This window comes from Hyla sarda, unplaced genomic scaffold (genome assembly GCF_029499605.1).
Source record: "Hyla sarda isolate aHylSar1 unplaced genomic scaffold, aHylSar1.hap1 scaffold_428, whole genome shotgun sequence".
In the NCBI taxonomy this organism is placed as follows: domain Eukaryota; kingdom Metazoa; phylum Chordata; class Amphibia; order Anura; family Hylidae; genus Hyla; species Hyla sarda.
Window position 1 is genome coordinate 48,915 of NW_026610443.1, and position 27,091 is coordinate 76,005.

Here is a 27,091-nt window from a genome sequence, read left to right on the forward strand (position 1 = left end):
GGAGGATTAAATGAGAATCTTTCTTGTTTAACACTGGAATGGGGTGGTGCACTGTTCACTACCCGAAGATACTGCCACATCGGGTCAATGCATAGGGCGACAGAAGCAAGCTTCCAAATCAGCTCCCTTTCTCAAAAATCCATTTAATTTATGGTCCCCAGATAGGGAACGTATGTATCAGTATGTGCTCACAAGTCACCCAAGTGCAAGTATTCACACAAAAAAAAACGTGCCTCAGGATGCGATCTGTCGCAAGATCCTTTCTTTTTTTACACTTGATCTAAGCCAAAAGGCCTAGAGGGGATAACCGGGAAAGGGGTGGACCCAACCATGTCCCCTTCATGAGCACTCACATTACTCATAGGAATGGAAGGAAGGCTGGCAGCCAACCAGCCTCCCATACACTTTCTGGGTGGGTGGCAGTCAGCCACCCATACATACATACAGCACAGGCTAAACCCACATCATCACTTAAAAAAAGGACAGGCGACCATTGCACTCTGATGGAGCATTTAGCAATGCAATCCATAGCCTGGCTTTTGCCTGAACCCCCATCACTCCTCCTCTTGCATATAAGACAATATTTCAGATCTGCATATGAAAACAACACGCCTACCTTTGTTGCACATAGCTGCCTGCCTGTCTCTAGTTACCCCACTGGCTGTAGCTGCGTCCCTTCCGACATGGAATAACACCAACTGTAACGATAAACTGAAAATTAACAGTATAAACCTGCATCATTTTGGACTCTGGTATTTGCTGAATCCGGGTGACCTGACAATCGATGGTGGTGCCGCTGGTGATTCTGGCCTTCTTGGAATCTGTTGGGCCTATGTGTTAGCTCACACATCACTTGGGTATCCATGGTAACTACCACAACATGGTCATCTGCAGTTTACATCTAGCCCGTGGCATTGAATGGCATTTTAAAAGTGCTAAGGGTCCTGGTGCAATAATCCTCCCATGAGGATCAGCCTCAACGGCTTTGTAGATTGCACTCATGTCAGCAACTCCATATACATTTTTTTTTCTTCATGCTTCTTTCTTCATCCTTTTTTCTTTCTGTCATTCAGACTTTCATTCATTCGATCTCTCTCACTCACTTGCTTTAACTCATTTGTTCTCACTCACTCACTCACTCACTCAATCACTCACTCACTCATTCACTCTCACTCACTCTCACTCTCTCACTCACTCGCTCACTAAGTCAGTCTCTCTCTCTCTCTCTCTTTTTCTTTTTATATATATTTTTTTCCGTCTTCTTCTTCTTCTTCTTCTTCTTCTTCTTCTTCAGACCCTGTCATAGCACTAATGCCTTTCCAATACCACCAGCAGATGGAGACACTCCATTGCAACATTGGTTGTGAGCAGCAGTTTCTAAAAACAAATGCCTCATGGCGGATTTCCCATCCATCAATGGATGGTAAATTTTGTTTTTATCATTCACTGACCACAGAAACCAATGCATGGTCAAGCAACAGCAATGACACACCCTTGTGTATAGGCATGAGACCCTCATGTCATTTAACAGGATTCAGCACCACCCACAAGACAGCTACCTGTCATGTCATGTCAAACCTGCACAGGTGTGCTAGATTATTATTATTTAGTTTTATTTTATTTTTTTACACCAATCAGTGTGCAAACATGGTCATTAAAACGCTAAATGAATAGACGTTCATAAACCAGTCAGTGCAACTCATCATTTTGGTCTCCAATTCTCAAACTCAAATTCTCACCCACGGAGGATTAAATGAGAATCTTTCTTGTTTAACACTGGAATGGGGTGGTGCACTGTTCACTACCCGAAGATACTGCCACATCGGGTCAATGCATAGGGCGACAGAAGCAAGCTTCCAAATCAGCTCCCTTTCTCAAAAATCCATTTAATTTATGGTCCCCAGATAGGGAACGTATGTATCAGTATGTGCTCACAAGTCACCCAAGTGCAAGTATTCACACAAAAAAAAACGTGCCTCAGGATGCGATCTGTCGCAAGATCCTTTCTTTTTTTACACTTGATCTAAGCCAAAAGGCCTAGAGGGGATAACCGGGAAAGGGGTGGACCCAACCATGTCCCCTTCATGAGCACTCACATTACTCATAGGAATGGAAGGAAGGCTGGCAGCCAACCAGCCTCCCATAGACTTTCTGGGTGGGTGGCAGTCAGCCACCCATACATACATACAGCACAGGCTAAACCCACATCATCACTTAAAAAAAGGACAGGCGACCATTGCACTCTGATGGAGCATTTAGCAATGCAATCCATAGCCTGGCTTTTGCCTGAACCCCCATCACTCCTCCTCTTGCATATAAGACAATATTTCAGATCTGCATATGAAAACAACACGCCTACCTTTGTTGCACATAGCTGCCTGCCTGTCTCTAGTTACCCCACTGGCTGTAGCTGCGTCCCTTCCGACATGGAATAACACCAACTGTAACGATAAACTGAAAATTAACAGTATAAACCTGCATCATTTTGGACTCTGGTATTTGCTGAATCCGGGTGACCTGACAATCGATGGTGGTGCCGCTGGTGATTCTGGCCTTCTTGGAATCTGTTGGGCCTATGTGTTAGCTCACACATCACTTGGGTATCCATGGTAACTACCACAACATGGTCATCTGCAGTTTACATCTAGCCCGTGGCATTGAATGGCATTTTAAAAGTGCTAAGGGTCCTGGTGCAATAATCCTCCCATGAGGATCAGCCTCAACGGCTTTGTAGATTGCACTCATGTCAGCAACTCCATATACATTTTTTTTTCTTCATGCTTCTTTCTTCATCCTTTTTTCTTTCTGTCATTCAGACTTTCATTCATTCGATCTCTCTCACTCACTTGCTTTAACTCATTTGTTCTCACTCACTCACTCACTCACTCACTCAATCACTCACTCACTCATTCACTCTCACTTACTCTCACTCTCTCACTCACTCGCTCACTAAGTCAGTCTCTCTCTCTCTCTCTCTTTTTCTTTTTATATATATTTTTTTCCGTCTTCTTCTTCTTCTTCTTCTTCTTCTTCTTCAGACCCTGTCATAGCACTAATGCCTTTCCAATACCACCAGCAGATGGAGACACTCCATTGCAACATTGGTTGTGAGCAGCAGTTTCTAAAAACAAATGCCTCATGGCGGATTTCCCATCCATCAATGGATGGTAAATTTTGTTTTTATCATTCACTGACCACAGAAACCAATGCATGGTCAAGCAACAGCAATGACACACCCTTGTGTATAGGCACGAGACCCTCATGTCATTTAACAGGATTCAGCACCACCCACAAGACAGCTACCTGTCATGTCATGTCAAACCTGCACAGGTGTGCTAGATTATTATTATTTAGTTTTATTTTATTTTTTTACACCAATCAGTGTGCAAACATGGTCATTAAAACGCTAAATGAATAGACGTTCATAAACCAGTCAGTGCAACTCATCATTTTGGTCTCCAATTCTCAAACTCAAATTCTCACCCACGGAGGATTAAATGAGAATCTTTCTTGTTTAACACTGGAATGGGGTGGTGCACTGTTCACTACCCGAAGATACTGCCACATCGGGTCAATGCATAGGGCGACAGAAGCAAGCTTCCAAATCAGCTCCCTTTCTCAAAAATCCATTTAATTTATGGTCCCCAGATAGGGAACGTATGTATCAGTATGTGCTCACAAGTCACCCAAGTGCAAGTATTCACACAAAAAAAAACGTGCCTCAGGATGCGATCTGTCGCAAGATCCTTTCTTTTTTTACACTTGATCTAAGCCAAAAGGCCTAGAGGGGATAACCGGGAAAGGGGTGGACCCAACCATGTCCCCTTCATGAGCACTCACATTACTCATAGGAATGGAAGGAAGGCTGGCAGCCAACCAGCCTCCCATACACTTTCTGGGTGGGTGGCAGTCAGCCACCCATACATACATACAGCACAGGCTAAACCCACATCATCACTTAAAAAAAGGACAGGCGACCATTGCACTCTGATGGAGCATTTAGCAATGCAATCCATAGCCTGGCTTTTGCCTGAACCCCCATCACTCCTCCTCTTGCATATAAGACAATATTTCAGATCTGCATATGAAAACAACACGCCTACCTTTGTTGCACATAGCTGCCTGCCTGTCTCTAGTTACCCCACTGGCTGTAGCTGCGTCCCTTCCGACATGGAATAACACCAACTGTAACGATAAACTGAAAATTAACAGTATAAACCTGCATCATTTTGGACTCTGGTATTTGCTGAATCCGGGTGACCTGACAATCGATGGTGGTGCCGCTGGTGATTCTGGCCTTCTTGGAATCTGTTGGGCCTATGTGTTAGCTCACACATCACTTGGGTATCCATGGTAACTACCACAACATGGTCATCTGCAGTTTACATCTAGCCCGTGGCATTGAATGGCATTTTAAAAGTGCTAAGGGTCCTGGTGCAATAATCCTCCCATGAGGATCAGCCTCAACGGCTTTGTAGATTGCACTCATGTCAGCAACTCCATATACATTTTTTTTTCTTCATGCTTCTTTCTTCATCCTTTTTTCTTTCTGTCATTCAGACTTTCATTCATTCGATCTCTCTCACTCACTTGCTTTAACTCATTTGTTCTCACTCACTCACTCACTCACTCAATCACTCACTCACTCATTCACTCTCACTCACTCTCACTCTCTCACTCACTCGCTCACTAAGTCAGTCTCTCTCTCTCTCTCTCTTTTTCTTTTTATATATATTTTTTTCCGTCTTCTTCTTCTTCTTCTTCTTCTTCTTCAGACCCTGTCATAGCACTAATGCCTTTCCAATACCACCAGCAGATGGAGACACTCCATTGCAACATTGGTTGTGAGAAGCAGTTTCTAAAAACAAATGCCTCATGGCGGATTTCCCATCCATCAATGGATGGTAAATTTTGTTTTTATCATTCACTGACCACAGAAACCAATGCATGGTCAAGCAACAGCAATGACACACCCTTGTGTATAGGCATGAGACCCTCATGTCATTTAACAGGATTCAGCACCACCCACAAGACAGCTACCTGTCATGTCATGTCAAACCTGCACAGGTGTGCTAGATTATTATTATTTAGTTTTATTTTATTTTTTTACACCAATCAGTGTGCAAACATGGTCATTAAAACGCTAAATGAATAGACGTTCATAAACCAGTCAGTGCAACTCATCATTTTGGTCTCCAATTCTCAAACTCAAATTCTCACCCACGGAGGATTAAATGAGAATCTTTCTTGTTTAACACTGGAATGGGGTGGTGCACTGTTCACTACCCGAAGATACTGCCACATCGGGTCGATGCATAGGGCGACAGAAGCAAGCTTCCAAATCAGCTCCCTTTCTCAAAAATCCATTTAATTTATGGTCCCCAGATAGGGAACGTATGTATCAGTATGTGCTCACAAGTCACCCAAGTGCAAGTATTCACACAAAAAAAAACGTGCCTCAGGATGCGATCTGTCGCAAGATCCTTTCTTTTTTTACACTTGATCTAAGCCAAAAGGCCTAGAGGGGATAACCGGGAAAGGGGTGGACCCAACCATGTCCCCTTCATGAGCACTCACATTACTCATAGGAATGGAAGGAAGGCTGGCAGCCAACCAGCCTCCCATACACTTTCTGGGTGGGTGGCAGTCAGCCACCCATACATACATACAGCACAGGCTAAACCCACATCATCACTTAAAAAAAGGACAGGCGACCATTGCATTCTGATGGAGCATTTAGCAATGCAATCCATAGCCTGGCTTTTGCCTGAACCCCCATCACTCCTCCTCTTGCATATAAGACAATATTTCAGATCTGCATATGAAAACAACACGCCTACCTTTGTTGCACATAGCTGCCTGCCTGTCTCTAGTTACCCCACTGGCTGTAGCTGCGTCCCTTCCGACATGGAATAACACCAACTGTAACGATAAACTGAAAATTAACAGTATAAACCTGCATCATTTTGGACTCTGGTATTTGCTGAATCCGGGTGACCTGACAATCGATGGTGGTGCCGCTGGTGATTCTGGCCTTCTTGGAATCTGTTGGGCCTATGTGTTAGCTCACACATCACTTGGGTATCCATGGTAACTACCACAACATGGTCATCTGCAGTTTACATCTAGCCCGTGGCATTGAATGGCATTTTAAAAGTGCTAAGGGTCCTGGTGCAATAATCCTCCCATGAGGATCAGCCTCAACGGCTTTGTAGATTGCACTCATGTCAGCAACTCCATATACATTTTTTTTTCTTCATGCTTCTTTCTTCATCCTTTTTTCTTTCTGTCATTCAGACTTTCATTCATTCGATCTCTCTCACTCACTTGCTTTAACTCATTTGTTCTCACTCACTCACTCACTCACTCACTCAATCACTCACTCACTCATTCACTCTCACTCACTCTCACTCTCTCACTCACTCGCTCACTAAGTCAGTCTCTCTCTCTCTCTCTCTTTTTCTTTTTATATATATTTTTTTCCGTCTTCTTCTTCTTCTTCTTCTTCTTCTTCTTCTTCTTCAGACCCTGTCATAGCACTAATGCCTTTCCAATACCACCAGCAGATGGAGACACTCCATTGCAACATTGGTTGTGAGCAGCAGTTTCTAAAAACAAATGCCTCATGGCGGATTTCCCATCCATCAATGGATGGTAAATTTTGTTTTTATCATTCACTGACCACAGAAACCAATGCATGGTCAAGCAACAGCAATGACACACCCTTGTGTATAGGCATGAGACCCTCATGTCATTTAACAGGATTCAGCACCACCCACAAGACAGCTACCTGTCATGTCATGTCAAACCTGCACAGGTGTGCTAGATTATTATTATTTAGTTTTATTTTATTTTTTTACACCAATCAGTGTGCAAACATGGTCATTAAAACGCTAAATGAATAGACGTTCATAAACCAGTCAGTGCAACTCATCATTTTGGTCTCCAATTCTCAAACTCAAATTCTCACCCACGGAGGATTAAATGAGAATCTTTCTTGTTTAACACTGGAATGGGGTGGTGCACTGTTCACTACCCGAAGATACTGCCACATCGGGTCAATGCATAGGGCGACAGAAGCAAGCTTCCAAATCAGCTCCCTTTCTCAAAAATCCATTTAATTTATGGTCCCCAGATAGGGAACGTATGTATCAGTATGTGCTCACAAGTCACCCAAGTGCAAGTATTCACACAAAAAAAAAACGTGCCTCAGGATGCGATCTGTCGCAAGATCCTTTCTTTTTTTACACTTGATCTAAGCCAAAAGGCCTAGAGGGGATAACCGGGAAAGGGGTGGACCCAACCATGTCCCCTTCATGAGCACTCACATTACTCATAGGAATGGAAGGAAGGCTGGCAGCCAACCAGCCTCCCATACACTTTCTGGGTGGGTGGCAGTCAGCCACCCATACATATATACAGCACAGGCTAAACCCACATCATCACTTAAAAAAAGGACAGGCGACCATTGCACTCTGATGGAGCATTTAGCAATGCAATCCATAGCCTGGCTTTTGCCTGAACCCCCATCACTCCTCCTCTTGCATATAAGACAATATTTCAGATCTGCATATGAAAACAACACGCCTACCTTTGTTGCACATAGCTGCCTGCCTGTCTCTAGTTACCCCACTGGCTGTAGCTGCGTCCCTTCCGACATGGAATAACACCAACTGTAACGATAAACTGAAAATTAACAGTATAAACCTGCATCATTTTGGACTCTGGTATTTGCTGAATCCGGGTGACCTGACAATCGATGGTGGTGCCGCTGGTGATTCTGGCCTTCTTGGAATCTGTTGGGCCTATGTGTTAGCTCACACATCACTTGGGTATCCATGGTAACTACCACAACATGGTCATCTGCAGTTTACATCTAGCCCGTGGCATTGAATGGCATTTTAAAAGTGCTAAGGGTCCTGGTGCAATAATCCTCCCATGAGGATCAGCCTCAACGGCTTTGTAGATTGCACTCATGTCAGCAACTCCATATACATTTTTTTTCTTCATGCTTCTTTCTTCATCCTTTTTTCTTTCTGTCATTCAGACTTTCATTCATTCGATCTCTCTCACTCACTTGCTTTAACTCATTTGTTCTCACTCACTCACTCACTCACTCAATCACTCACTCACTCATTCACTCTCACTCACTCTCACTCTCTCACTCACTCGCTCACTAAGTCAGTCTCTCTCTCTCTCTCTCTTTTTCTTTTTATATATATTTTTTTCCGTCTTCTTCTTCTTCTTCTTCTTCTTCTTCTTCTTCAGACCCTGTCATAGCACTAATGCCTTTCCAATACCACCAGCAGATGGAGACACTCCATTGCAACATTGGTTGTGAGCAGCAGTTTCTAAAAACAAATGCCTCATGGCGGATTTCCCATCCATCAATGGATGGTAAATTTTGTTTTTATCATTCACTGACCACAGAAACCAATGCATGGTCAAGCAACAGCAATGACACACCCTTGTGTATAGGCATGAGACCCTCATGTCATTTAACAGGATTCAGCACCACCCACAAGACAGCTACCTGTCATGTCATGTCAAACCTGCACAGGTGTGCTAGATTATTATTATTTAGTTTTATTTTATTTTTTTACACCAATCAGTGTGCAAACATGGTCATTAAAACGCTAAATGAATAGACGTTCATAAACCAGTCAGTGCAACTCATCATTTTGGTCTCCAATTCTCAAACTCAAATTCTCACCCACGGAGGATTAAATGAGAATCTTTCTTGTTTAACACTGGAATGGGGTGGTGCACTGTTCACTACCCGAAGATACTGCCACATCGGGTCGATGCATAGGGCGACAGAAGCAAGCTTCCAAATCAGCTCCCTTTCTCAAAAATCCATTTAATTTATGGTCCCCAGATAGGGAACGTATGTATCAGTATGTGCTCACAAGTCACCCAAGTGCAAGTATTCACACAAAAAAAAACGTGCCTCAGGATGCGATCTGTCGCAAGATCCTTTCTTTTTTTACACTTGATCTAAGCCAAAAGGCCTAGAGGGGATAACCGGGAAAGGGGTGGACCCAACCATGTCCCCTTCATGAGCACTCACATTACTCATAGGAATGGAAGGAAGGCTGGCAGCCAACCAGCCTCCCATACACTTTCTGGGTGGGTGGCAGTCAGCCACCCATACATACATACAGCACAGGCTAAACCCACATCATCACTTAAAAAAAGGACAGGCGACCATTGCACTCTGATGGAGCATTTAGCAATGCAATCCATAGCCTGGCTTTTGCCTGAACCCCCATCACTCCTCCTCTTGCATATAAGACAATATTTCAGATCTGCATATGAAAACAACACGCCTACCTTTGTTGCACATAGCTGCCTGCCTGTCTCTAGTTACCCCACTGGCTGTAGCTGCGTCCCTTCCGACATGGAATAACACCAACTGTAACGATAAACTGAAAATTAACAGTATAAACCTGCATCATTTTGGACTCTGGTATTTGCTGAATCCGGGTGACCTGACAATCGATGGTGGTGCCGCTGGTGATTCTGGCCTTCTTGGAATCTGTTGGGCCTATGTGTTAGCTCACACATCACTTGGGTATCCATGGTAACTACCACAACATGGTCATCTGCAGTTTACATCTAGCCCGTGGCATTGAATGGCATTTTAAAAGTGCTAAGGGTCCTGGTGCAATAATCCTCCCATGAGGATCAGCCTCAACGGCTTTGTAGATTGCACTCATGTCAGCAACTCCATATACATTTTTTTTTCTTCATGCTTCTTTCTTCATCCTTTTTTCTTTCTGTCATTCAGACTTTCATTCATTCGATCTCTCTCACTCACTTGCTTTAACTCATTTGTTCTCACTCACTCACTCACTCAATCACTCACTCACTCATTCACTCTCACTCACTCTCACTCTCTCACTCACTCGCTCACTAAGTCAGTCTCTCTCTCTCTCTCTCTTTTTCTTTTTATATATATTTTTTTCCGTCTTCTTCTTCTTCTTCTTCTTCTTCTTCTTCAGACCCTGTCATAGCACTAATGCCTTTCCAATACCACCAGCAGATGGAGACACTCCATTGCAACATTGGTTGTGAGCAGCAGTTTCTAAAAACAAATGCCTCATGGCGGATTTCCCATCCATCAATGGATGGTAAATTTTGTTTTTATCATTCACTGACCACAGAAACCAATGCATGGTCAAGCAACAGCAATGACACACCCTTGTGTATAGGCATGAGACCCTCATGTCATTTAACAGGATTCAGCACCACCCACAAGACAGCTACCTGTCATGTCATGTCAAACCTGCACAGGTGTGCTAGATTATTATTATTTAGTTTTATTTTATTTTTTTACACCAATCAGTGTGCAAACATGGTCATTAAAACGCTAAATGAATAGACGTTCATAAACCAGTCAGTGCAACTCATCATTTTGGTCTCCAATTCTCAAACTCAAATTCTCACCCACGGAGGATTAAATGAGAATCTTTCTTGTTTAACACTGGAATGGGGTGGTGCACTGTTCACTACCCGAAGATACTGCCACATCGGGTCAATGCATAGGGCGACAGAAGCAAGCTTCCAAATCAGCTCCCTTTCTCAAAAATCCATTTAATTTATGGTCCCCAGATAGGGAACGTATGTATCAGTATGTGCTCACAAGTCACCCAAGTGCAAGTATTCACACAAAAAAAAACGTGCCTCAGGATGCGATCTGTCGCAAGATCCTTTCTTTTTTTACACTTGATCTAAGCCAAAAGGCCTAGAGGGGATAACCGGGAAAGGGGTGGACCCAACCATGTCCCCTTCATGAGCACTCACATTACTCATAGGAATGGAAGGAAGGCTGGCAGCCAACCAGCCTCCCATACACTTTCTGGGTGGGTGGCAGTCAGCCACCCATACATACATACAGCACAGGCTAAACCCACATCATCACTTAAAAAAAGGACAGGCGACCATTGCACTCTGATGGAGCATTTAGCAATGCAATCCATAGCCTGGCTTTTGCCTGAACCCCCATCACTCCTCCTCTTGCATATAAGACAATATTTCAGATCTGCATATGAAAACAACACGCCTACCTTTGTTGCACATAGCTGCCTGCCTGTCTCTAGTTACCCCACTGGCTGTAGCTGCGTCCCTTCCGACATGGAATAACACCAACTGTAACGATAAACTGAAAATTAACAGTATAAACCTGCATCATTTTGGACTCTGGTATTTGCTGAATCCGGGTGACCTGACAATCGATGGTGGTGCCGCTGGTGATTCTGGCCTTCTTGGAATCTGTTGGGCCTATGTGTTAGCTCACACATCACTTGGGTATCCATGGTAACTACCACAACATGGTCATCTGCAGTTTACATCTAGCCCGTGGCATTGAATGGCATTTTAAAAGTGCTAAGGGTCCTGGTGCAATAATCCTCCCATGAGGATCAGCCTCAACGGCTTTGTAGATTGCACTCATGTCAGCAACTCCATATACATTTTTTTTTCTTCATGCTTCTTTCTTCATCCTTTTTTCTTTCTGTCATTCAGACTTTCATTCATTCGATCTCTCTCACTCACTTGCTTTAACTCATTTGTTCTCACTCACTCACTCACTCACTCAATCACTCACTCACTCATTCACTCTCACTCACTCTCACTCTCTCACTCACTCGCTCACTAAGTCAGTCTCTCTCTCTCTCTCTCTTTTTCTTTTTATATATATTTTTTTCCGTCTTCTTCTTCTTCTTCTTCTTCTTCTTCTTCTTCTTCAGACCCTGTCATAGCACTAATGCCTTTCCAATACCACCAGCAGATGGAGACACTCCATTGCAACATTGGTTGTGAGCAGCAGTTTCTAAAAACAAATGCCTCATGGCGGATTTCCCATCCATCAATGGATGGTAAATTTTGTTTTTATCATTCACTGACCACAGAAACCAATGCATGGTCAAGCAACAGCAATGACACACCCTTGTGTATAGGCATGAGACCCTCATGTCATTTAACAGGATTCAGCACCACCCACAAGACAGCTACCTGTCATGTCATGTCAAACCTGCACAGGTGTGCTAGATTATTATTATTTAGTTTTATTTTATTTTTTTACACCAATCAGTGTGCAAACATGGTCATTAAAACGCTAAATGAATAGACGTTCATAAACCAGTCAGTGCAACTCATCATTTTGGTCTCCAATTCTCAAACTCAAATTCTCACCCACGGAGGATTAAATGAGAATCTTTCTTGTTTAACACTGGAATGGGGTGGTGCACTGTTCACTACCCGAAGATACTGCCACATCGGGTCAATGCATAGGGCGACAGAAGCAAGCTTCCAAATCAGCTCCCTTTCTCAAAAATCCATTTAATTTATGGTCCCCAGATAGGGAACGTATGTATCAGTATGTGCTCACAAGTCACCCAAGTGCAAGTATTCACACAAAAAAAAACGTGCCTCAGGATGCGATCTGTCGCAAGATCCTTTCTTTTTTTACACTTGATCTAAGCCAAAAGGCCTAGAGGGGATAACCGGGAAAGGGGTGGACCCAACCATGTCCCCTTCATGAGCACTCACATTACTCATAGGAATGGAAGGAAGGCTGGCAGCCAACCAGCCTCCCATACACTTTCTGGGTGGGTGGCAGTCAGCCACCCATACATACATACAGCACAGGCTAAACCCACATCATCACTTAAAAAAAGGACAGGCGACCATTGCACTCTGATGGAGCATTTAGCAATGCAATCCATAGCCTGGCTTTTGCCTGAACCCCCATCACTCCTCCTCTTGCATATAAGACAATATTTCAGATCTGCATATGAAAACAACATGCCTACCTTTGTTGCACATAGCTGCCTGCCTGTCTCTAGTTACCCCACTGGCTGTAGCTGCGTCCCTTCCGACATGGAATAACACCAACTGTAACGATAAACTGAAAATTAACAGTATAAACCTGCATCATTTTGGACTCTGGTATTTGCTGAATCCGGGTGACCTGACAATCGATGGTGGTGCCGCTGGTGATTCTGGCCTTCTTGGAATCTGTTGGGCCTATGTGTTAGCTCACACATCACTTGGGTATCCATGGTAACTACCACAACATGGTCATCTGCAGTTTACATCTAGCCCGTGGCATTGAATGGCATTTTAAAAGTGCTAAGGGTCCTGGTGCAATAATCCTCCCATGAGGATCAGCCTCAACGGCTTTGTAGATTGCACTCATGTCAGCAACTCCATATACATTTTTTTTTCTTCATGCTTCTTTCTTCATCCTTTTTTCTTTCTGTCATTCAGACTTTCATTCATTCGATCTCTCTCACTCACTTGCTTTAACTCATTTGTTCTCACTCACTCACTCACTCAATCACTCACTCACTCATTCACTCTCACTCACTCTCACTCTCTCACTCACTCGCTCACTAAGTCAGTCTCTCTCTCTCTCTCTCTTTTTCTTTTTATATATATTTTTTTCCGTCTTCTTCTTCTTCTTCTTCTTCTTCTTCTTCTTCTTCTTCTTCTTCTTCTTCTTCTTCAGACCCTGTCATAGCACTAATGCCTTTCCAATACCACCAGCAGATGGAGACACTCCATTGCAACATTGGTTGTGAGCAGCAGTTTCTAAAAACAAATGCCTCATGGCGGATTTCCCATCCATCAATGGATGGTAAATTTTGTTTTTATCATTCACTGACCACAGAAACCAATGCATGGTCAAGCAACAGCAATGACACACCCTTGTGTATAGGCATGAGACCCTCATGTCATTTAACAGGATTCAGCACCACCCACAAGACAGCTACCTGTCATGTCATGTCAAACCTGCACAGGTGTGCTAGATTATTATTATTTAGTTTTATTTTATTTTTTTACACCAATCAGTGTGCAAACATGGTCATTAAAACGCTAAATGAATAGACGTTCATAAACCAGTCAGTGCAACTCATCATTTTGGTCTCCAATTCTCAAACTCAAATTCTCACCCACGGAGGATTAAATGAGAATCTTTCTTGTTTAACACTGGAATGGGGTGGTGCACTGTTCACTACCCGAAGATACTGCCACATCGGGTCAATGCATAGGGCGACAGAAGCAAGCTTCCAAATCAGCTCCCTTTCTCAAAAATCCATTTAATTTATGGTCCCCAGATAGGGAACGTATGTATCAGTATGTGCTCACAAGTCACCCAAGTGCAAGTATTCACACAAAAAAAAACGTGCCTCAGGATGCGATCTGTCGCAAGATCCTTTCTTTTTTTACACTTGATCTAAGCCAAAAGGCCTAGAGGGGATAACCGGGAAAGGGGTGGACCCAACCATGTCCCCTTCATGAGCACTCACATTACTCATAGGAATGGAAGGAAGGCTGGCAGCCAACCAGCCTCCCATACACTTTCTGGGTGGGTGGCAGTCAGCCACCCATACATACATACAGCACAGGCTAAACCCACATCATCACTTAAAAAAAGGACAGGCGACCATTGCACTCTGATGGAGCATTTAGCAATGCAATCCATAGCCTGGCTTTTGCCTGAACCCCCATCACTCCTCCTCTTGCATATAAGACAATATTTCAGATCTGCATATGAAAACAACACGCCTACCTTTGTTGCACATAGCTGCCTGCCTGTCTCTAGTTACCCCACTGGCTGTAGCTGCGTCCCTTCCGACATGGAATAACACCAACTGTAACGATAAACTGAAAATTAACAGTATAAACCTGCATCATTTTGGACTCTGGTATTTGCTGAATCCGGGTGACCTGACAATCGATGGTGGTGCCGCTGGTGATTCTGGCCTTCTTGGAATCTGTTGGGCCTATGTGTTAGCTCACACATCACTTGGGTATCCATGGTAACTACCACAACATGGTCATCTGCAGTTTACATCTAGCCCGTGGCATTGAATGGCATTTTAAAAGTGCTAAGGGTCCTGGTGCAATAATCCTCCCATGAGGATCAGCCTCAACGGCTTTGTAGATTGCACTCATGTCAGCAACTCCATATACATTTTTTTTTCTTCATGCTTCTTTCTTCATCCTTTTTTCTTTCTGTCATTCAGACTTTCATTCATTCGATCTCTCTCACTCACTTGCTTTAACTCATTTGTTCTCACTCACTCACTCACTCACTCACTCAATCACTCACTCACTCATTCACTCTCACTCACTCTCACTCTCTCACTCACTCGCTCACTAAGTCAGTCTCTCTCTCTCTCTCTCTTTTTCTTTTTATATATATTTTTTTCCGTCTTCTTCTTCTTCTTCTTCTTCTTCAGACCCTGTCATAGCACTAATGCCTTTCCAATACCACCAGCAGATGGAGACACTCCATTGCAACATTGGTTGTGAGCAGCAGTTTCTAAAAACAAATGCCTCATGGCGGATTTCCCATCCATCAATGGATGGTAAATTTTGTTTTTATCATTCACTGACCACAGAAACCAATGCATGGTCAAGCAACAGCAATGACACACCCTTGTGTATAGGCATGAGACCCTCATGTCATTTAACAGGATTCAGCACCACCCACAAGACAGCTACCTGTCATGTCATGTCAAACCTGCACAGGTGTGCTAGATTATTATTATTTAGTTTTATTTTATTTTTTTACACCAATCAGTGTGCAAACATGGTCATTAAAACGCTAAATGAATAGACGTTCATAAACCAGTAAGTGCAACTCATCATTTTGGTCTCCAATTCTCAAACTCAAATTCTCACCCACGGAGGATTAAATGAGAATCTTTCTTGTTTAACACTGGAATGGGGTGGTGCACTGTTCACTACCCGAAGATACTGCCACATCGGGTCAATGCATAGGGCGACAGAAGCAAGCTTCCAAATCAGCTCCCTTTCTCAAAAATCCATTTAATTTATGGTCCCCAGATAGGGAACGTATGTATCAGTATGTGCTCACAAGTCACCCAAGTGCAAGTATTCACACAAAAAAAAAAAACGTGCCTCAGGATGCGATCTGTCGCAAGATCCTTTCTTTTTTTACACTTGATCTAAGCCAAAAGGCCTAGAGGGGATAACCGGGAAAGGGGTGGACCCAACCATGTCCCTTTCATGAGCACTCACATTACTCATAGGAATGGAAGGAAGGCTGGCAGCCAACCAGCCTCCCATACACTTTCTGGGTGGGTGGCAGTCAGCCACCCATACATACATACAGCACAGGCTAAACCCACATCATCACTTAAAAAAAGGACAGGCGACCATTGCACTCTGATGGAGCATTTAGCAATGCAATCCATAGCCTGGCTTTTGCCTGAACCCCCATCACTCCTCCTCTTGCATATAAGACAATATTTCAGATCTGCATATGAAAACAACACGCCTACCTTTGTTGCACATAGCTGCCTGCCTGTCTCTAGTTACCCCACTGGCTGTAGCTGCGTCCCTTCCGACATGGAATAACACCAACTGTAACGATAAACTGAAAATTAACAGTATAAACCTGCATCATTTTGGACTCTGGTATTTGCTGAATCCGGGTGACCTGACAATCGATGGTGGTGCCGCTGGTGATTCTGGCCTTCTTGGAATCTGTTGGGCCTATGTGTTAGCTCACACATCACTTGGGTATCCATGGTAACTACCACAACATGGTCATCTGCAGTTTACATCTAGCCCGTGGCATTGAATGGCATTTTAAAAGTGCTAAGGGTCCTGGTGCAATAATCCTCCCATGAGGATCAGCCTCAACGGCTTTGTAGATTGCACTCATGTCAGCAACTCCATATACATTTTTTTTTCTTCATGCTTCTTTCTTCATCCTTTTTTCTTTCTGTCATTCAGACTTTCATTCATTCGATCTCTCTCACTCACTTGCTTTAACTCATTTGTTCTCACTCACTCACTCACTCACTCAATCACTCACTCACTCATTCACTCTCACTCACTCTCACTCTCTCACTCACTCGCTCACTAAGTCAGTCTCTCTCTCTCTCTCTCTTTTTCTTTTTATATATATTTTTTTCCGTCTTCTTCTTCTTCTTCTTCTTCTTCTTCTTCAGACCCTGTCATAGCACTAATGCCTTTCCAATACCACCAGCAGATGGAGACACTCCATTGCAACATTGGTTGTGAGCAGCAGTTTCTAAAAACAAATGCCTCATGGCGGATTTCCCATCCATCAATGGATGGTAAATTTTGTTTTTATCATTCACTGACCACAGAAACCAATGCATGGTCAAGCAACAGCAATGACACACCCTTGTGTATAGGCATGAGACCCTCATGTCATTTAACAGGATTCAGCACCACCCACAAGACAGCTACCTGTCATGTCATGTCAAACCTGCACAGGTGTGCTAGATTATTATTATTTAGTTTTATTTTATTTTTTTACACCAATCAGTGTGCAAACATGGTCATTAAAACGCTAAATGAATAGACGTTCATAAACCAGTCAGTGCAACTCATCATTTTGGTCTCCAATTCTCAAACTCAAATTCTCACCCACGGAGGATTAAATGAGAATCTTTCTTGTTTAACACTGGAATGGGGTGGTGCACTGTTCACTACCCGAAGATACTGCCACATCGGGTCAATGCATAGGGCGACAGAAGCAAGCTTCCAAATCAGCTCCCTTTCTCAAAAATCCATTTAATTTATGGTCCCCAGATAGGGAACGTATGTATCAGTATGTGCTCACAAGTCACCCAAGTGCAAGTATTCACACAAAAAAAAACGTGCCTCAGGATGCGATCTGTCGCAAGATCCTTTCTTTTTTTACACTTGATCTAAGCCAAAAGGCCTAGAGGGGATAACCGGGAAAGGGGTGGACCCAACCATGTCCCCTTCATGAGCACTCACATTACTCATAGGAATGGAAGGAAGGCTGGCAGCCAACCAGCCTCCCATACACTTTCTGGGTGGGTGGCAGTCAGCCACCCATACATACATACAGCACAGGCTAAACCCACATCATCACTTAAAAAAAGGACAGGCGACCATTGCACTCTGATGGAGCATTTAGCAATGCAATCCATAGCCTGGCTTTTGCCTGAACCCCCATCACTCCTCCTCTTGCATATAAGACAATATTTCAGATCTGCATATGAAAACAACACGCCTACCTTTGTTGCACATAGCTGCCTGCCTGTCTCTAGTTACCCCACTGGCTGTAGCTGCGTCCCTTCCGACATGGAATAACACCAACTGTAACGATAAACTGAAAATTAACAGTATAAACCTGCATCATTTTGGACTCTGGTATTTGCTGAATCCGGGTGACCTGACAATCGATGGTGGTGCCGCTGGTGATTCTGGCCTTCTTGGAATCTGTTGGGCCTATGTGTTAGCTCACACATCACTTGGGTATCCATGGTAACTACCACAACATGGTCATCTGCAGTTTACATCTAGCCCGTGGCATTGAATGGCATTTTAAAAGTGCTAAGGGTCCTGGTGCAATAATCCTCCCATGAGGATCAGCCTCAACGGCTTTGTAGATTGCACTCATGTCAGCAACTCCATATACATTTTTTTTTCTTCATGCTTCTTTCTTCATCCTTTTTTCTTTCTGTCATTCAGACTTTCATTCATTCGATCTCTCTCACTCACTTGCTTTAACTCATTTGTTCTCACTCACTCACTCACTCACTCACTCAATCACTCACTCACTCATTCACTCTCACTCACTCTCACTCTCTCACTCACTCGCTCACTAAGTCAGTCTCTCTCTCTCTCTCTCTTTTTCTTTTTATATATATTTTTTTCCGTCTTCTTCTTCTTCTTCTTCTTCTTCAGACCCTGTCATAGCACTAATGCCTTTCCAATACCACCAGCAGATGGAGACACTCCATTGCAACATTGGTTGTGAGCAGCAGTTTCTAAAAACAAATGCCTCATGGCGGATTTCCCATCCATCAATGGATGGTAAATTTTGTTTTTATCATTCACTGACCACAGAAACCAATGCATGGTCAAGCAACAGCAATGACACACCCTTGTGTATAGGCATGAGACCCTCATGTCATTTAACAGGATTCAGCACCACCCACAAGACAGCTACCTGTCATGTCATGTCAAACCTGCACAGGTGTGCTAGATTATTATTATTTAGTTTTATTTTATTTTTTTACACCAATCAGTGTGCAAACATGGTCATTAAAACGCTAAATGAATAGACGTTCATAAACCAGTAAGTGCAACTCATCATTTTGGTCTCCAATTCTCAAACTCAAATTCTCACCCACGGAGGATTAAATGAGAATCTTTCTTGTTTAACACTGGAATGGGGTGGTGCACTGTTCACTACCCGAAGATACTGCCACATCGGGTCAATGCATAGGGCGACAGAAGCAAGCTTCCAAATCAGCTCCCTTTCTCAAAAATCCATTTAATTTATGGTCCCCAGATAGGGAACGTATGTATCAGTATGTGCTCACAAGTCACCCAAGTGCAAGTATTCACACAAAAAAAAAAAACGTGCCTCAGGATGCGATCTGTCGCAAGATCCTTTCTTTTTTTACACTTGATCTAAGCCAAAAGGCCTAGAGGGGATAACCGGGAAAGGGGTGGACCCAACCATGTCCCTTTCATGAGCACTCACATTACTCATAGGAATGGAAGGAAGGCTGGCAGCCAACCAGCCTCCCATACACTTTCTGGGTGGGTGGCAGTCAGCCACCCATACATACATACAGCACAGGCTAAACCCACATCATCACTTAAAAAAAGGACAGGCGACCATTGCACTCTGATGGAGCATTTAGCAATGCAATCCATAGCCTGGCTTTTGCCTGAACCCCCATCACTCCTCCTCTTGCATATAAGACAATATTTCAGATCTGCATATGAAAACAACACGCCTACCTTTGTTGCACATAGCTGCCTGCCTGTCTCTAGTTACCCCACTGGCTGTAGCTGCGTCCCTTCCGACATGGAATAACACCAACTGTAACGATAAACTGAAAATTAACAGTATAAACCTGCATCATTTTGGACTCTGGTATTTGCTGAATCCGGGTGACCTGACAATCGATGGTGGTGCCGCTGGTGATTCTGGCCTTCTTGGAATCTGTTGGGCCTATGTGTTAGCTCACACATCACTTGGGTATCCATGGTAACTACCACAACATGGTCATCTGCAGTTTACATCTAGCCCGTGGCATTGAATGGCATTTTAAAAGTGCTAAGGGTCCTGGTGCAATAATCCTCCCATGAGGATCAGCCTCAACGGCTTTGTAGATTGCACTCATGTCAGCAACTCCATATACATTTTTTTTTCTTCATGCTTCTTTCTTCATCCTTTTTTCTTTCTGTCATTCAGACTTTCATTCATTCGATCTCTCTCACTCACTTGCTTTAACTCATTTGTTCTCACTCACTCACTCACTCACTCAATCACTCACTCACTCATTCACTCTCACTCACTCTCACTCTCTCACTCACTCGCTCACTAAGTCAGTCTCTCTCTCTCTCTCTCTTTTTCTTTTTATATATATTTTTTTCCGTCTTCTTCTTCTTCTTCTTCTTCTTCTTCTTCAGACCCTGTCATAGCACTAATGCCTTTCCAATACCACCAGCAGATGGAGACACTCCATTGCAACATTGGTTGTGAGCAGCAGTTTCTAAAAACAAATGCCTCATGGCGGATTTCCCATCCATCAATGGATGGTAAATTTTGTTTTTATCATTCACTGACCACAGAAACCAATGCATGGTCAAGCAACAGCAATGACACACCCTTGTGTATAGGCATGAGACCCTCATGTCATTTAACAGGATTCAGCACCACCCACAAGACAGCTACCTGTCATGTCATGTCAAACCTGCACAGGTGTGCTAGATTATTATTATTTAGTTTTATTTTATTTTTTTACACCAATCAGTGTGCAAACATGGTCATTAAAACGCTAAATGAATAGACGTTCATAAACCAGTCAGTGCAACTCATCATTTTGGTCTCCAATTCTCAAACTCAAATTCTCACCCACGGAGGATTAAATGAGAATCTTTCTTGTTTAACACTGGAATGGGGTGGTGCACTGTTCACTACCCGAAGATACTGCCACATCGGGTCAATGCATAGGGCGACAGAAGCAAGCTTCCAAATCAGCTCCCTTTCTCAAAAATCCATTTAATTTATGGTCCCCAGATAGGGAACGTATGTATCAGTATGTGCTCACAAGTCACCCAAGTGCAAGTATTCACACAAAAAAAAACGTGCCTCAGGATGCGATCTGTCGCAAGATCCTTTCTTTTTTTACACTTGATCTAAGCCAAAAGGCCTAGAGGGGATAACCGGGAAAGGGGTGGACCCAACCATGTCCCCTTCATGAGCACTCACATTACTCATAGGAATGGAAGGAAGGCTGGCAGCCAACCAGCCTCCCATACACTTTCTGGGTGGGTGGCAGTCAGCCACCCATACATACATACAGCACAGGCTAAACCCACATCATCACTTAAAAAAAGGACAGGCGACCATTGCACTCTGATGGAGCATTTAGCAATGCAATCCATAGCCTGGCTTTTGCCTGAACCCCCATCACTCCTCCTCTTGCATATAAGACAATATTTCAGATCTGCATATGAAAACAACACGCCTACCTTTGTTGCACATAGCTGCCTGCCTGTCTCTAGTTACCCCACTGGCTGTAGCTGCGTCCCTTCCGACATGGAATAACACCAACTGTAACGATAAACTGAAAATTAACAGTATAAACCTGCATCATTTTGGACTCTGGTATTTGCTGAATCCGGGTGACCTGACAATCGATGGTGGTGCCGCTGGTGATTCTGGCCTTCTTGGAATCTGTTGGGCCTATGTGTTAGCTCACACATCACTTGGGTATCCATGGTAACTACCACAACATGGTCATCTGCAGTTTACATCTAGCCCGTGGCATTGAATGGCATTTTAAAAGTGCTAAGGGTCCTGGTGCAATAATCCTCCCATGAGGATCAGCCTCAACGGCTTTGTAGATTGCACTCATGTCAGCAACTCCATATACATTTTTTTTTCTTCATGCTTCTTTCTTCATCCTTTTTTCTTTCTGTCATTCAGACTTTCATTCATTCGATCTCTCTCACTCACTTGCTTTAACTCATTTGTTCTCACTCACTCACTCACTCACTCAATCACTCACTCACTCATTCACTCTCACTCACTCTCACTCTCTCACTCACTCGCTCACTAAGTCAGTCTCTCTCTCTCTCTCTCTTTTTCTTTTTATATATATTTTTTTCCGTCTTCTTCTTCTTCTTCTTCTTCTTCTTCTTCTTCAGACCCTGTCATAGCACTAATGCCTTTCCAATACCACCAGCAGATGGAGACACTCCATTGCAACATTGGTTGTGAGCAGCAGTTTCTAAAAACAAATGCCTCATGGCGGATTTCCCATCCATCAATGGATGGTAAATTTTGTTTTTATCATTCACTGACCACAGAAACCAATGCATGGTCAAGCAACAGCAATGACACACCCTTGTGTATAGGCATGAGACCCTCATGTCATTTAACAGGATTCAGCACCACCCACAAGACAGCTACCTGTCATGTCATGTCAAACCTGCACAGGTGTGCTAGATTATTATTATTTAGTTTTATTTTATTTTTTTACACCAATCAGTGTGCAAACATGGTCATTAAAACGCTAAATGAATAGACGTTCATAAACCAGTCAGTGCAACTCATCATTTTGGTCTCCAATTCTCAAACTCAAATTCTCACCCACGGAGGATTAAATGAGAATCTTTCTTGTTTAACACTGGAATGGGGTGGTGCACTGTTCACTACCCGAAGATACTGCCACATCGGGTCAATGCATAGGGCGACAGAAGCAAGCTTCCAAATCAGCTCCCTTTCTCAAAAATCCATTTAATTTATGGTCCCCAGATAGGGAACGTATGTATCAGTATGTGCTCACAAGTCACCCAAGTGCAAGTATTCACACAAAAAAAAACGTGCCTCAGGATGCGATCTGTCGCAAGATCCTTTCTTTTTTTACACTTGATCTAAGCCAAAAGGCCTAGAGGGGATAACCGGGAAAGGGGTGGACCCAACCATGTCCCCTTCATGAGCACTCACATTACTCATAGGAATGGAAGGAAGGCTGGCAGCCAACCAGCCTCCCATACACTTTCTGGGTGGGTGGCAGTCAGCCACCCATACATACATACAGCACAGGCTAAACCCACATCATCACTTAAAAAAAGGACAGGCGACCATTGCACTCTGATGGAGCATTTAGCAATGCAATCCATAGCCTGGCTTTTGCCTGAACCCCCATCACTCCTCCTCTTGCATATAAGACAATATTTCAGATCTGCATATGAAAACAACATGCCTACCTTTGTTGCACATAGCTGCCTGCCTGTCTCTAGTTACCCCACTGGCTGTAGCTGCGTCCCTTCCGACATGGAATAACACCAACTGTAACGATAAACTGAAAATTAACAGTATAAACCTGCATCATTTTGGACTCTGGTATTTGCTGAATCCGGGTGACCTGACAATCGATGGTGGTGCCGCTGGTGATTCTGGCCTTCTTGGAATCTGTTGGGCCTATGTGTTAGCTCACACATCACTTGGGTATCCATGGTAACTACCACAACATGGTCATCTGCAGTTTACATCTAGCCCGTGGCATTGAATGGCATTTTAAAAGTGCTAAGGGTCCTGGTGCAATAATCCTCCCATGAGGATCAGCCTCAACGGCTTTGTAGATTGCACTCATGTCAGCAACTCCATATACATTTTTTTTTCTTCATGCTTCTTTCTTCATCCTTTTTTCTTTCTGTCATTCAGACTTTCATTCATTCGATCTCTCTCACTCACTTGCTTTAACTCATTTGTTCTCACTCACTCACTCACTCAATCACTCACTCACTCATTCACTCTCACTCACTCTCACTCTCTCACTCACTCGCTCACTAAGTCAGTCTCTCTCTCTCTCTCTCTTTTTCTTTTTATATATATTTTTTTCCGTCTTCTTCTTCTTCTTCTTCTTCTTCTTCTTCTTCTTCTTCTTCTTCTTCTTCTTCTTCAGACCCTGTCATAGCACTAATGCCTTTCCAATACCACCAGCAGATGGAGACACTCCATTGCAACATTGGTTGTGAGCAGCAGTTTCTAAAAACAAATGCCTCATGGCGGATTTCCCATCCATCAATGGATGGTAAATTTTGTTTTTATCATTCACTGACCACAGAAACCAATGCATGGTCAAGCAACAGCAATGACACACCCTTGTGTATAGGCATGAGACCCTCATGTCATTTAACAGGATTCAGCACCACCCACAAGACAGCTACCTGTCATGTCATGTCAAACCTGCACAGGTGTGCTAGATTATTATTATTTAGTTTTATTTTATTTTTTTACACCAATCAGTGTGCAAACATGGTCATTAAAACGCTAAATGAATAGACGTTCATAAACCAGTCAGTGCAACTCATCATTTTGGTCTCCAATTCTCAAACTCAAATTCTCACCCACGGAGGATTAAATGAGAATCTTTCTTGTTTAACACTGGAATGGGGTGGTGCACTGTTCACTACCCGAAGATACTGCCACATCGGGTCAATGCATAGGGCGACAGAAGCAAGCTTCCAAATCAGCTCCCTTTCTCAAAAATCCATTTAATTTATGGTCCCCAGATAGGGAACGTATGTATCAGTATGTGCTCACAAGTCACCCAAGTGCAAGTATTCACACAAAAAAAAACGTGCCTCAGGATGCGATCTGTCGCAAGATCCTTTCTTTTTTTACACTTGATCTAAGCCAAAAGGCCTAGAGGGGATAACCGGGAAAGGGGTGGACCCAACCATGTCCCCTTCATGAGCACTCACATTACTCATAGGAATGGAAGGAAGGCTGGCAGCCAACCAGCCTCCCATACACTTTCTGGGTGGGTGGCAGTCAGCCACCCATACATACATACAGCACAGGCTAAACCCACATCATCACTTAAAAAAAGGACAGGCGACCATTGCACTCTGATGGAGCATTTAGCAATGCAATCCATAGCCTGGCTTTTGCCTGAACCCCCATCACTCCTCCTCTTGCATATAAGACAATATTTCAGATCTGCATATGAAAACAACACGCCTACCTTTGTTGCACATAGCTGCCTGCCTGTCTCTAGTTACCCCACTGGCTGTAGCTGCGTCCCTTCCGACATGGAATAACACCAACTGTAACGATAAACTGAAAATTAACAGTATAAACCTGCATCATTTTGGACTCTGGTATTTGCTGAATCCGGGTGACCTGACAATCGATGGTGGTGCCGCTGGTGATTCTGGCCTTCTTGGAATCTGTTGGGCCTATGTGTTAGCTCACACATCACTTGGGTATCCATGGTAACTACCACAACATGGTCATCTGCAGTTTACATCTAGCCCGTGGCATTGAATGGCATTTTAAAAGTGCTAAGGGTCCTGGTGCAATAATCCTCCCATGAGGATCAGCCTCAACGGCTTTGTAGATTGCACTCATGTCAGCAACTCCATATACAATTTTTTTTCTTCATGCTTCTTTCTTCATCCTTTTTTCTTTCTGTCATTCAGACTTTCATTCATTCGATCTCTCTCACTCACTTGCTTTAACTCATTTGTTCTCACTCACTCACTCACTCACTCACTCAATCACTCACTCACTCATTCACTCTCACTCACTCTCACTCTCTCACTCACTCGCTCACTAAGTCAGTCTCTCTCTCTCTCTCTCTTTTTCTTTTTATATATATTTTTTTCCGTCTTCTTCTTCTTCTTCTTCTTCTTCAGACCCTGTCATAGCACTAATGCCTTTCCAATACCACCAGCAGATGGAGACACTCCATTGCAACATTGGTTGTGAGCAGCAGTTTCTAAAAACAAATGCCTCATGGCGGATTTCCCATCCATCAATGGATGGTAAATTTTGTTTTTATCATTCACTGACCACAGAAACCAATGCATGGTCAAGCAACAGCAATGACACACCCTTGTGTATAGGCATGAGACCCTCATGTCATTTAACAGGATTCAGCACCACCCACAAGACAGCTACCTGTCATGTCATGTCAAACCTGCACAGGTGTGCTAGATTATTATTATTTAGTTTTATTTTATTTTTTTACACCAATCAGTGTGCAAACATGGTCATTAAAACGCTAAATGAATAGACGTTCATAAACCAGTAAGTGCAACTCATCATTTTGGTCTCCAATTCTCAAACTCAAATTCTCACCCACGGAGGATTAAATGAGAATCTTTCTTGTTTAACACTGGAATGGGGTGGTGCACTGTTCACTACCCGAAGATACTGCCACATCGGGTCAATGCATAGGGCGACAGAAGCAAGCTTCCAAATCAGCTCCCTTTCTCAAAAATCCATTTAATTTATGGTCCCCAGATAGGGAACGTATGTATCAGTATGTGCTCACAAGTCACCCAAGTGCAAGTATTCACACAAAAAAAAAAAACGTGCCTCAGGATGCGATCTGTCGCAAGATCCTTTCTTTTTTTACACTTGATCTAAGCCAAAAGGCCTAGAGGGGATAACCGGGAAAGGGGTGGACCCAACCATGTCCCTTTCATGAGCACTCACATTACTCATAGGAATGGAAGGAAGGCTGGCAGCCAACCAGCCTCCCATACACTTTCTGGGTGGGTGGCAGTCAGCCACCCATACATACATACAGCACAGGCTAAACCCACATCATCACTTAAAAAAAGGACAGGCGACCATTGCACTCTGATGGAGCATTTAGCAATGCAATCCATAGCCTGGCTTTTGCCTGAACCCCCATCACTCCTCCTCTTGCATATAAGACAATATTTCAGATCTGCATATGAAAACAACACGCCTACCTTTGTTGCACATAGCTGCCTGCCTGTCTCTAGTTACCCCACTGGCTGTAGCTGCGTCCCTTCCGACATGGAATAACACCAACTGTAACGATAAACTGAAAATTAACAGTATAAACCTGCATCATTTTGGACTCTGGTATTTGCTGAATCCGGGTGACCTGACAATCGATGGTGGTGCCGCTGGTGATTCTGGCCTTCTTGGAATCTGTTGGGCCTATGTGTTAGCTCACACATCACTTGGGTATCCATGGTAACTACCACAACATGGTCATCTGCAGTTTACATCTAGCCCGTGGCATTGAAT

The 27,091-nt window shown here is 43.4% G+C and overlaps 16 pseudogenes; all 16 read right to left on the reverse strand.

Moving 5' to 3' along the window:
• Nucleotides 1-41: 41 nt before the first annotated feature.
• LOC130334154 (U2 spliceosomal RNA) lies at nucleotides 42-305 on the reverse strand (annotated as a pseudogene).
• Nucleotides 306-1,784: 1,479 nt separating this feature from the next.
• LOC130334155 (U2 spliceosomal RNA) lies at nucleotides 1,785-2,048 on the reverse strand (annotated as a pseudogene).
• A 1,480-nt stretch (nucleotides 2,049-3,528) lies between these two features.
• Nucleotides 3,529-3,792, reverse strand: LOC130334156 (U2 spliceosomal RNA; annotated as a pseudogene).
• A 1,473-nt stretch (nucleotides 3,793-5,265) lies between these two features.
• On the reverse strand, nucleotides 5,266-5,529 carry LOC130334134 (U2 spliceosomal RNA; annotated as a pseudogene).
• Nucleotides 5,530-7,015: 1,486 nt separating this feature from the next.
• On the reverse strand, nucleotides 7,016-7,280 carry LOC130334096 (U2 spliceosomal RNA; annotated as a pseudogene).
• Nucleotides 7,281-8,758: 1,478 nt separating this feature from the next.
• On the reverse strand, nucleotides 8,759-9,022 carry LOC130334136 (U2 spliceosomal RNA; annotated as a pseudogene).
• A 1,472-nt stretch (nucleotides 9,023-10,494) lies between these two features.
• Nucleotides 10,495-10,758, reverse strand: LOC130334157 (U2 spliceosomal RNA; annotated as a pseudogene).
• A 1,482-nt stretch (nucleotides 10,759-12,240) lies between these two features.
• On the reverse strand, nucleotides 12,241-12,504 carry LOC130334158 (U2 spliceosomal RNA; annotated as a pseudogene).
• Nucleotides 12,505-14,003: 1,499 nt separating this feature from the next.
• LOC130334159 (U2 spliceosomal RNA) lies at nucleotides 14,004-14,267 on the reverse strand (annotated as a pseudogene).
• Nucleotides 14,268-15,741: 1,474 nt separating this feature from the next.
• Nucleotides 15,742-16,008, reverse strand: LOC130334118 (U2 spliceosomal RNA; annotated as a pseudogene).
• Nucleotides 16,009-17,484: 1,476 nt separating this feature from the next.
• Nucleotides 17,485-17,748, reverse strand: LOC130334162 (U2 spliceosomal RNA; annotated as a pseudogene).
• Nucleotides 17,749-19,222: 1,474 nt separating this feature from the next.
• On the reverse strand, nucleotides 19,223-19,489 carry LOC130334119 (U2 spliceosomal RNA; annotated as a pseudogene).
• Nucleotides 19,490-20,965: 1,476 nt separating this feature from the next.
• LOC130334163 (U2 spliceosomal RNA) lies at nucleotides 20,966-21,229 on the reverse strand (annotated as a pseudogene).
• Nucleotides 21,230-22,708: 1,479 nt separating this feature from the next.
• LOC130334164 (U2 spliceosomal RNA) lies at nucleotides 22,709-22,972 on the reverse strand (annotated as a pseudogene).
• A 1,499-nt stretch (nucleotides 22,973-24,471) lies between these two features.
• Nucleotides 24,472-24,735, reverse strand: LOC130334165 (U2 spliceosomal RNA; annotated as a pseudogene).
• A 1,474-nt stretch (nucleotides 24,736-26,209) lies between these two features.
• LOC130334120 (U2 spliceosomal RNA) lies at nucleotides 26,210-26,476 on the reverse strand (annotated as a pseudogene).
• Nucleotides 26,477-27,091: the final 615 nt, after the last annotated feature.